Source organism: Stegodyphus dumicola, chromosome 3 (genome assembly GCF_044657685.1).
Source record: "Stegodyphus dumicola isolate Sdum_Otavi_A_Nest chromosome 3, ASM4465768v1".
Taxonomy (NCBI): Eukaryota; Metazoa; Arthropoda; class Arachnida; order Araneae; family Eresidae; genus Stegodyphus; species Stegodyphus dumicola.
In genome coordinates, this window is record NC_140770.1 from 164869917 (window position 1) to 164882324 (window position 12408).

The 12408-nt window shown below is 30.8% G+C and overlaps 1 long non-coding RNA gene across 1 annotated transcript; it reads left to right on the plus strand.

The window, feature by feature from the left end:
• The first annotated feature begins 5825 nt into the window (after positions 1-5825).
• LOC146998178 (uncharacterized) lies at positions 5826-12092 on the plus strand. The gene is made up of 3 exons (XR_015040345.1): positions 5826-5944; positions 7560-7666; positions 10736-12092. It is a non-coding gene; the product is annotated as an uncharacterized LOC146998178 (long non-coding RNA).
• Positions 12093-12408: the final 316 nt, after the last annotated feature.

Sequence of the window (12408 nt, forward strand, 5' to 3'; positions counted from 1 at the left end):
TGCAGGAAAATTTTGATCGTAGCTTGCTAAAAAGGAACTTAAGAAATCGAATGTAGATTAAAAAATACAAATAATGCTGAAAACTGAAGTTAGTGACAGGGCGAGAAATGAATATTATAATATCTCCTGTAAGTTGAAATTTATAAAATTTTCAGTATTAGTTTAAAAAGAACAGCTCAGAATACAAAAATCCTAAATAAATCAACTTAATTATTTAGCATGGATTCAAGTAAATTTTTAAATAGATTTTAGTTTAATTATTTAAATTTTATAAATAAAAAAAGAAAACAGCATAACTATTATAACCATGTCAAAAAGTAACTGTCAGAATTTTTTTTAATTAAAATATTATTAGCAAACGTATCGACAAGGTGTTTATTATATTGAATAAATGGATTTCGTGTTGTTGTAAAATAAAAACTAGTACAGTTAGAGGAAACATTTGTTGTGAGTTCTAGTGCACAAACGATCCAATGAAATAAATACACAGGTGTGTCTTGAAATAAATGCACGTTTCCACATAACGTTAATACACTCATGTCCAAAATTATCTTTAAATACCCAAAAATGATGATATTCAATGAAATATCGAATCAATGTGATCCGTATTTGCAGGGAATGTGTGAAAACCAAGCCTAATTAGCATTATCCAAACCAAAAGTAATCAAACGGTTTGTCATATGCAAATCTAGGCGTTATGTCATCCAAGGGTGAATCAAGCGCTTTGCGCAAACTGAATATTTGAGTGAATTTCTGCAACATAGCATTTGATTTCAGTGTGTAGGGACTCAAAGCGGTTTGTTATGGCTTCGAAGTATCATTTGGAAGAATCTGTAAAGTAGCGAATTATCGGCCGTTTAGAAGCAGGGCAGTCAATCATGGAAACAGCCACATGTCTGAATATTTCAAGACAGACAGTCTCTAAGCTATGGAAACAGTTTCAAAATGATGGAACTGTTGTAAGGAGGCCTGGACAAGGTCGGAAACGAATGACAACTGCTTCTGAAGATCGGTATCTGGCATTAACTGCCCGTCGTAACAGAAAGGCTACTGCTCGCCAGTTAAGTTCAGAGCTTGCAGCCACCACTGGAACTGTTGCATCACGGCAAACAATATACAGAAGGCTTAATGAAAAAGGCTTTTATGCCAGAAAGCCAAGGGTATGTGTTTTACTGTCTTCACAGAAAAAGAGGGATCGCTTTAATTGGTGTAAAGAACATCAAAACTGGACTGAACATCAATGGTCCCATGTTCTTTTTACTGATGAGTCGCGGTTTAGTTTAACTGGTGATTCTAAATGTGTTTACATCTGGAGGGAGTCAGGAACACGAAATGATCCCTCGAACATTGTGGAACGTGACCGTTTCGGTAGTGGAGGTGTGATGGTATGGGGTGGAATAATGATCGATGGATGTACGCCCCTACACGTGTTCAGCAGCGGATCTGTGACAGGCCAGATATATCGGAATGAGGTCTTAGATCCTTATGTAAGACTTTTCAGGGGTGCATATGGACCTGATTTTTTATTTATGGATGATAATGCTCGTCCACATCGAGCAAACCTCGTTGATGAATTCCTTGAAAGTGAAGACATTAAGCGAATACCTTGGCCACCAAACTCTCCTGACCTTAACCCGATAGAGAACTTATGGGACTACCTTGGAAGAGCAATTGCACATATACATCCTCCTCCTAGAGATGTAAATGCTCTGAAGACGGCATTGCTGGAAGAGTGGAGATTAATTCCCCAAACTGTGGTTAATAACGTTATTTCCAGCCTTAACACACGTTGTGATATGTGTGTACAAGTCAGGGAGATCATATTCCATATTAAATTTGTAAGACTTAATTCTTTTTCTGAATCATTCCTTTTTTCCTTAACTCTCTTTGTCACACTTTATTACCATTTTTATTGTTTCATGCTACAATTTTATATCATATGAGGTGATCTTCAATTTTTTCTTTTGCATTTATGTGTCATCAAGTTATGTATGATTCCACGAAAATTCATTAAATTATAAGTCATAGTCTCTGAGAAATCCATGAATTTATGCATGTAAACATAATTTTGGACATGAGTGTAGAAAAGGGCTGGTCACTGTATGCTGCAGAAAAGCTTCTCGAAGAGAAAGGTGATGATAAAGAAAAACTAAGTTACTTTATGAACTTGAGCATACTCTCTATAGCCACACTTGGAAATTTTCATTTTCGGGGGGTTAAAAATCTATTATCACCTGTGCCACTAAAACGAAAGGTAAAGTTCAATAGGAAAATTTTTTACAGATAACAGCAAGTTTAACGAATTAATCAAATGAAAGAAAATCCAGAATGACTTAAAATTTACACACATGCTCAGACATTCATACCCAGAATTTAAAAAAAAAAAAAAAATTGTTTTTGTCAATAATAAAATTCTGAATTTAGTTTCAGTATTGCATGATAATCAAAACCAACACTTTTTTACTTGAAAGAAATGCTCAATTTTTTTTTAGTATGATTAGTCTTCATACTAAAAAAATGCTGGATAAATAGCTCAACCACCATACTCAAATAAAAACTGCTATTTATTGGAAACTTGCCTTTACTAGAAAATACACGAGCATAGCCTTTATACTTTAATATCATAAATTACATAAAATAAATAAAACTATTAAAAACTAAATTCCATATTTATTCAAATTGGTAGGACCATCTGCTACTACTTTTTTTGGGTTTTCTTCCGGAGAGGATCCGTTGGCGGCGAAACGTATTTACTCGCCAAGCTCGTCAACGGCTAATCGGCCATGAGTTTATCGGTGTACAGTAACGTTACAAGATATTTAAAAAGGTTAACCGTAATACAAATTAAAGAAACATATAAAACGCATCTAAATTTGAGTTAGCCGCAGAAAAAAATTATCAAAAGTTTAAACATGATATTTAAAGCATAGAAATTAAGTTATATTATTATATATATTAAACAAACATATTGCAAGATAATTAAACGGGTGATCCGTGATGTTTAAAGCATATAAATTAAAAAAACATATTAAACGCCTATCATATATAAACACCTAGCATCTTCTGAAAGGTAATTGATACATTAAAAATAAAAGTGATGTAATTCTTATTATTTTAGATAAAAATAAGAGTAATAAAAATAAAAACTTTAGTTAATTATTTAAACCTTATATTATTGCGGCCCACGTTAATCATGTTTTAGGACTCGGGTACCCTATGGTTCTGAGTGTTTAGTCTTTTAATTATTAAGAACACAGTCATACTACTCTAAACAGGCGTGTTACCAATTATCAATAAGCCCCCCCCTCCGCCGTAATTTCACCTGCTCATCCGGTAGTGATGCACCACCAGCCAGCGACAAAACGGAGCACGCACAGAACATACGAGAACAGATTCGTTGTCTAAGTGTTTGAAGAATCAGGTTGCTACCTACGACCACCGAATTCGCCAGGTTACCAACTTTGAACTGTTATCGCCAAAATACATTTAACGGATCCTCTGCGGAAGTGCTTCCCTTTTTTTTTTTATACTAAAAACAAATAATTATTAAATGATACACATGGCTGGAAATTTATGAATACAGCAAATGACATACTCTTTAATAAATTCATTTCACATTTTGTTCCAATTGATCGATTTACTAGAAGAAAATTTAAATTATGGACATATCCCATATAATTAGCAGAATTCAGTAGTTACGGTCAAACATTTCACCAATCTGTTTAAGCCTTGAATTTACCAATAATGATACTATATATAATTAAGGCCTTTTTACGAAAAGTTAACTTCTATGCAATCAAATAAAGCATGTTAACCAGCAAAACAAGGCACAGAAGTCAAATTTGAAATCTGAAAAATAGCAAGTCTTTTGGGAGAAAGTAGAGATGCTTTTACGCTGCATGGCAACATTAAAAATACACTGATGGTACTTTTCCACTTTGCCGGCGCAAGCGATAAAGTCGCCAAAAATGGTACAACAGATGCCAAACAGAATATCTCCGCTGGTAACCTTTTACGTTCATCTTCAAAACATATTGCAGCCTTTTTTTTTTATCAGATTGATTGTTTCTTTCCAGTGGCGTAGCTAGGATTCCAGCGCCCGGGGACAACTGAAGAATTTACGCCCCTTTCTATGTGTCAAGAATGCAAAACATTCATTAAAAAATTTCGTAGCATTAATTTGGCGCCCCCTGGACGCTGCGCCCGGGGACAGATGTCCCCTCTTGCCCCACCCTAGCTATGCCACTGTTTCTTTCAATACTGGCATACAATTACATAGAATTTTTACCAGAAAGTTCAATTTTATGCCCTAATGCCATTTGCGGTATTTAAGTCAATTAGGATGCAATCACATAGCTCAGCGAAGGCGAAAATATAGAAAAGATAAAATCAAGGGTTAAATTCATCAATTCTAATGAGAATGCACTAGCGAAGTAAAGTACTGGGTTTTACATAATTCTTAAGTAAGCTATTCGTACGAACTGAAATAATACTTGCACTTAAACTTGTATTCCATATTAAAATGTTACTTGAAATTATTGTAGATAATTACTGAATCATTGAGAGAATTTGATTTTTGTAACGTAGTTTGAGCAAAGAATTACGTGAAATGAGATCACTTGGGTTCACGTGATACGAACCTGCGAATCAGGATGTTGTACCATGAAAGCATAGTAAATTCTTAAATTAACGTTTTTTTAAAAAAATTTATTGTCTTTTTATGAAACTTTAAACGATATTAAAATGTTTATGCCTTTAAAATAAAGAAAATATTAGAACTAACATTTTTTGACAATTTTTATGTGTATTATGTGTTGTTGCCAATAAAGTGCGCTTAGCGAGATTTGCGCCGGCGAAATAGAAAAGTACCATACTGATTTATACAGAAATATTTTAATGCCTTTATTTTTTAAATTGCTTCCAAATGAATTTGTTCTTAATTATATCCAAAAAATTAAAGATTAAAATTGCGATTTAAAAGGCCTACTAGATATTTCGAGAAATGAAATACTTAGCAGAGAAATGCACAGCATATGTTAATTATAATTCTGAAGAGAAATTCTTGTAATTAGAAAAGCCACTACCTTTCAAACTGAAACCTTTTCCCGACTGCGATATTTTAAGTTTAGAAATGAAAAGGCAGATGTTATTTATGTCTGGATAAAAGGTACAGAGTTAAAAACTGCAAGCAAAAAGTAAAATTAGCTTCTATAATTAACAAACATTCGAAAGTGAATTGTTGGGCATTAAAAATAACACAAACAAGAACTAATTATCATACTTATTCAAAAAAGGTAGAAAGAGCAAATTCTATATAGACTAAATAAAAATAATATTCACAGGAAAAGTGCACAGCAAAAATGGATGAGAAAAATACACATGTAAGAATAAATTTTCAAACTGATACATATTCAAAAGAACTGCATGACGAACAGCAACAACGAACTAGCTACACACAGAAATGACATTTTTCTTGAATCATTAAATTTGGCACATAATCAGATAAAATAAAAATTTTCACACGTAAAAAGCAGAATTTTACCCTAGAATATAATAAAAAATTCAGTAATTAAGATCAGAAAATCTTTTACCAATCTTTTAGGTCAAGAACTTAGCCGCATTAGTTTTAATGAATGTTCTCAACAAATCGCATCTCAATCTGTCAAATAAACTGTGTTAATATGCAAAACAAGATTAAATAATACAAACAAGAATTGACATATTTATTCAAAAGAGGCATAAAGAAGAACAATTTTTACGCAAACTAAGTAAAAACGGGGGATGTTTCCATAACAGGCACTTGGCAAAATTGCGGATTTGTTTATATCGGAAGTGAGCGTACGTGCGCCAGAATATGGTAACCCTGATAATTGTTGCAACCCACACAGGGAATTTTCCTGAAGGAGGAAAAGGGAAATTTTCTGTTTACTTTTCGAACATTACGGTAAGAGAAAATAAAGTTTGAAAGTCGCAAATCATTATTAGTTCATATTTTCACAAAACGTTTATGGGGTTTATTTTTCGAACATTACGGTAAAAGAAAATAAAGTTTTTTATATTTTCGCAACGAACATTACGGATTATTACGGTAAAAGAAAATAAAGTTTTTTATATTTTCGCAAAACGTTTATGGGGTTTGGGGAGTTAAAAAATGCAGCAAATTATTATTATTAACATAACAAAATGTTCCTTTTTTAGGTATTATATATGTTATAAATATTGCTATTGCCATGAAGACAAACTGGGCAAAGTTAAAATGATACCAACAACAACAGCATTTAATTTATTATAGCTTTTTTCTTACTGTTACTAGAATTCTAATGATAAAATGATTAGTGCATTTAAATACATATTAAATGAAAATATTAAAATAGATATGGAGATGCATTAAATATGATTTGGACTAATTTAATTATGTATTCTTACATATATAGCTATGCACATTTAATTTTTCTCAATAAAAATAATTAAGCTATCCTTATTATTTTTATATGTCTATACATTTTTTAACTCTGCACATAGCTACTTAGAAAGAAAGATATATGGGTAGGATATAAGAAGATAAAAATTATTAATCTTCCCTTCAGAGTCAAATGGATATAGCTGTAGTATATGATTTAAAAAAAAGTAAATCATTAGAATATTAAGCTGAAAATATAAGTCTGAAAGAAAGAGATTTTTCTTAAATTCAAACTGTGCACAAAACATTTCAGATGCATTCAAACTCTGAACTGGAACATGTTAATTTACTGTTGTGGAACTAATATGAAAACAATATTGTTGACAGTATAGTAGTGTACCACCAAAGAATTTATGCTGGGAGAAGAAGCAAAGCTTCGATGACACCACAAAGCCAAATGATAACTGGCTTAATTTTTACTTTTTTTATGCATAAAATGTCATAGTTGTTAGTATCTCATTAAAATGTATTTTCTAATAATATAATGATTTGCAAATGATGGAAATTTACTTGTCATTAAAACATTTTGTTCTAAACATGCTTCAGCTTATCAAAGAAGTTAAAGCTATTCCAACCTATCCCCCATATTAAAGTTTTTTTGATTAAATCAGGTTCATGTCTAATGCATCAAAAATATAAATAAACTTTCTTTAGTATTTGTCAAACATCAGTTCTCATGGCCTTAAATTGGATGCAAGATTTATTTCACAAAGTTATGTTTTCACTTATGGGGCAAAACTTTTAAATTTGTTATTTGAATCTGTTACATTAGTCTTTATTTTAAAGAATATATTGTATGTCATATGGCCATGAAGGCAACCTGGTTAAAGTAGAAATGAAATCAAACTTTCTAATTAATGTGATTTGAAGCCATTGTGTTATACTTCGAGGAATATGTTATATGGTAAATATGTGTGCTCATGTTTTTCGTGGAAAGGGCATAACATTTTTTTACAGAAATAAGTTACCAACCTAAATCTATTGTCATGGCAATTAAATTTTTCTGAAAGAGCAGGATTATTTATAAGCCAAGTGCTAAACCTTTGTATTGTTACCCTGATCATGAAATTTTAAATGGTGATTTAATTTCTTTTTTCAGGTTGAACTGCCCTTCAATGAAAGCTTTTGCTCGATGTGTGGCCTGTAATAGCAATAAATGGGACTTTTGTGAACTGAAATCTGTTAGGCTTTCCAAAATCCAGAAAGGTAAAGTTTAACTTTTTATTTAAGCCTAATGTTCTTAAAATATATTAGAATATCCATAGGTGACATTTGATTATTGTTTAATAAAGACACCATAACAAAATAAGCTGATTGAATCACCAAATTTGTAACTTGTAACTTTTAAATATATCCAGACTGTCTGCTTTAATAAGGAAGTAACATACAGTGCATATATAGTAGTGTTTTGATTTTCATTTATCATTTTATTCTGTTTTAAGTATGAGTTCAGCAATGCTCCAACATAAGGTATTCCAATTTATATGAGCTTTAAGTCGTACAGCTCCTTATTTTATTTTGCATATTTATACTTGTTGTTTTGAAATTGTCAATAATTCATAAAATGCTGATGAACAAAACATTACTATGCCTATATATAAGAATTAGCTTTAATGAAATAAGAAGCATCAAAGTATATGCTAATTGCCATAAAACTCCATACCCTTCTTCAAAACAGTACTTCAGTTATAACTGTGTTAACAGACGATGCAGTTGTTCAACATTTTTATACACTGTGCTGTTACTTTCATACTTTGGTTCAGGAAAGTAAATGGGATTTGATATTCTATATTTCTTCTTTTTTCCCCACATTATAATTATGAATCGAGTTATCAGAAAAGAATAATTAATTTTATGAAACCATTAGCATCAGAATAACTCCATTTCTTGCACATGTACTTTTTGTTTCCAATGGTGGATGCTTGCCTATGCCGGCATTGGCCATTCCTAAAATCAGATATGGTGATCTATTATGGAGGCACCTAATAGGCAGGCCACCTTTGCCTCCTATGAAGGGACAGATAATTTACATCCATGCCTTGTTCGTTATTCGAACCCGGGTCCCTCAGTATTGTACTCAGGCTTCCCTAATCACTATACCATCCGGGCAGCTACGACTTTATTTTAATATGCTATTTTGTATTGATATGTAATATGAAAAATACATTTTTATTATGTATTTTTTAAAACAAGTGCTTTTTAGTCATTGGTTCTATTTAACTAGAATTCACATGTATTGTTTTATATGCAAAATAAATACAACCCAGACTGATTGGAATCTGACTTCAGAGCTTTCGCTCGTTGCATCTGGCACATAGCTTCAGAGCTGTAACTGTGTTATATTTAATTTTTAGTACTTAAATATTAATTTGTTAAAGTTAAAAAGTAATAAAGCTGAAGAATGTCAATGTGATATATTTCTTAACAATAATGTGCAGTAGTCCCTCTTTAAAAATGGTTTTGATTATCTGCAGACAATAAAAATTGAGAAAGTTATGAAAATTAGATTATTTTGTTGAATTCAAATTGGCCAAATGATAAAGATATACAGTCAAAAGTTGTTAATTTGGACACCCATAATCCGGACCTCAAAGCCACAAACTTTCTGCGCATGCGTTGCGTTCACGCATGCGCACAGGCATTTAAGAGTGCGCGTAAGACCTTTACGGCTGCGAATATGTTTGTGCACATGCGCGTTTAATGCGTAACGGAGGTATAAGCTAAGCTAAAATTATCTGATTCAGTTAATGTTGCACATTGTATTGCTCCTTAATCTTTGAATTGGATCCTGCTTATTATTTTTTGCAGACTTTTAGAACAATTTCATAAAAGTAAGCTTGAACTTTCGATTATGTCAAATAGAATTTCCGATATATATTTACTAATATGTAATTTATATCTACAAAGCGAAAGTATGTTCTGAAATTCGAAATCTGTTTATCAATTTCATGCCGCGGATTGGAAGTTGATCTGTCAGCACTATCCTTATCTTCAGGGCAGATGTTTTTATTTTATTTGGCTTATAATTCCTTACTAAGTATAGTATTTCATGTCTATGTACTCCGTCTTTGATATGATTTAAATCCAGTTCCTGGTCATTATAATTCGCTTTCGATAGTGAAGAAAGTGACCCAGAGGTTATTGAAAACGAAAACATTTCCATTGACAAATTAGTCGGTATTCTCAACACAGCAATTATAGGACTTGAACAGCGGAACTTTGTAACTAAACGAGAAATTATGTCTGTTTAATAGAATTAAAGAGAAAGTGTTATCACATGAAACGAAGCAACTTACATTGAAATAAATGTTTAATAAAGTAAACAAATAAATATTAAGCTTTTTCTTTTTGTAAATTTTGATACCCTTTAGATCATAATTGTTCTTTATTTCATAAATTATGGTTTCATATTTTTAATTTTGTAATTTCTGCATGCCATCTTACCAGATTTAAACTGATGATCTATAACCCAGAAAAATCGATAATCCGGAATCGCCGAAGTCCCGACGAGTCCGGATTAACGACTTTTGACTGTACTTGCATATAAATCACTTCTGCATATGATTGAAGCTTTACAATATGTGCTTGTTAACTTCAGTTGTCTATAGTATTATTATTATGACAGTTTAACACTTGATATTTGCAGCACATTACCTCAGATTAGAACTATAGGATAAAATGTAGTTGAAAACTTTGGGAGGTTATAAATGAAATAAACGCAGAAGAAATTAACTCAAGCCATTACTATTGTGAATGAATAACAGAGCAGTTAGAAAATTTATTATAATTCAGAATTAATGTTTAGTACTGGCAAAGAGAAAGTGAATAGTGTATTAAGTTAGATAGTTTTCACAATAGAAATATTAACTTAAATAAAAAGAGCAAAACTATAAATTTTCCCTCATTAATTATTAATATTTTTATTATGTTTCATTATTAAACATGTTTATTACTTGTGTATCCTGCCAAATAGACTGGCTGCATGGAAGTTTTCATAATTTTCTCTATGTGTGACATGAATTTATGCATCCAAAATGCTAACCTTTGTATGCAACACTCACTCATTTCTAATGCTTTAAAGTCCCAATACTCGTTTAATTTAGCATTTGCAGTATCAGCGTTGTTACACTATGAGTATTACTAATATTTTAATTCAGTGCTGCTTTCTAATTACTTTCACATTTATTTTATTCAATAAATAAATTAACTAAAATATAAAATTTGTTGTGAATCGATTTTGTAATTATTTATGTTTATAATTTTTATCCCTTCCAGCTGATTAGGTGTGCAGAAGCAGCAGACTTGTAAATGTGAAGGAGCTATTTGCTTAGTTATGCAGTAGAATTCACCACCCTGCGGCAAGCTTCATTAAAGCTGTGAACAGCCAAGCTAACCATCTTCAGGGCAAGTAGCTGCATCAAGCAAACCCAGTGACATTCCAAAGAGGAATGTCAGTCAAAATAAAAACTTAATACCTAAATCTCGGAAAATCAGACAATTAAGCCACAAATCTTGTGACCAATTTTTCAGTTGCTGTGCTTAGTGCAATAAACTGAAAAGCTATGGCAGGTATTCTATTGTACCCTTTAATGAAATCAATTTAAAGCAAGCTTATCATATGATAAGCAAAATGATTGTATCATTGGATGGTAATGATTGCATTGCTGGGTATGCAGGCTATGGTTCTACAATGAGCCAAATGTAATATCTCAGTATGCTGTGACTATTAAAATTATAAATTATGTATTATTACTTCATATTGGTCATTATGTTCCAAAATAAATGCTCTTTTTATATAGAACTATATAAATGTAGAAAATCTGAGAAGTTAATTTTATATGGAAAGCCTTCGTGCAAAATTAATAGCATCTTGTTAATTTCATATATGTTTTGTGAAAGTAATTGCTGCTGAATCTAGAATTAATGCATTATCTGAGATTTGAGACAAAATTTGTCAAATTAGAAGATAGTGAAATAGATAAATAGGAAATGAAACATGAAATTTATATATTTAATATTGAAATAAATATCTCAGTAAAGTGGCTGTATGTAAAGTATAATGATGCAATTTTATAATTTTTTACTAAAATGCTAAAATTATGTGCTATGAAAATTTTATTTTCATTAATATTTATAATTTTTTCCTCGCAAATTTTTATCCAAGGTGTATATGTTTTAGCTATTTTAGATTTTTCTGTTTTAATGTTAAAAATATTTTCTTTATCAGCATTACATTAAAATCCATCTCATAATCATTTGAAAATGAAGGAAATTTCATTCTTTTCAATAGTTTAAGAATATTTTCATAAAACATAATTATAGAAAAAATGAACTGATACATTTTTAGTTATATATATGTAAAGAAAATTTTTTAGAAGGATCCTTTTTTCCATACCAGAAACATTTCATGAGCTGTAATATGTAATATTAGTTGGCCTAATATGTAAAAGGAATGTTTAATCAAATTATTTTTATTATGCTTTTATAAATATCACTATAATTTTAAGAGTTATTGAATTTAAAAGTGAAAGAAAAAGCTACAGTTATTTCAAGACTCTTTAATAAAACAATTCTTTAGTCTTGTATTCTCGTATGAAAATTTTCTGTATATTTAACATAAAATTGTATGCATGTAAATAAATTTTTTAATTTATTATTATCATTCTGTTAGCTTCAATTTTTATTCTCAATAAATTTGATACATATATTTAATATTCAGCTAAGTTTTATTAACCATGACTGATAAGCATTTTAAATTTCATCCTGTCAAAAAATTTAAAATTCCCTTTTTTTCTTGTAATTTTTTCATACACCTCTCATTTTCTGTTTAATTGTAAATATTGCATACTTATAATTTTATAAAGCATAACTTCCCTTCCCTGAAAAAGCACACAGATTCATTCTTAATTTAAAATTCAATTACAAGTCCAATGTGAAAATGAATTAGC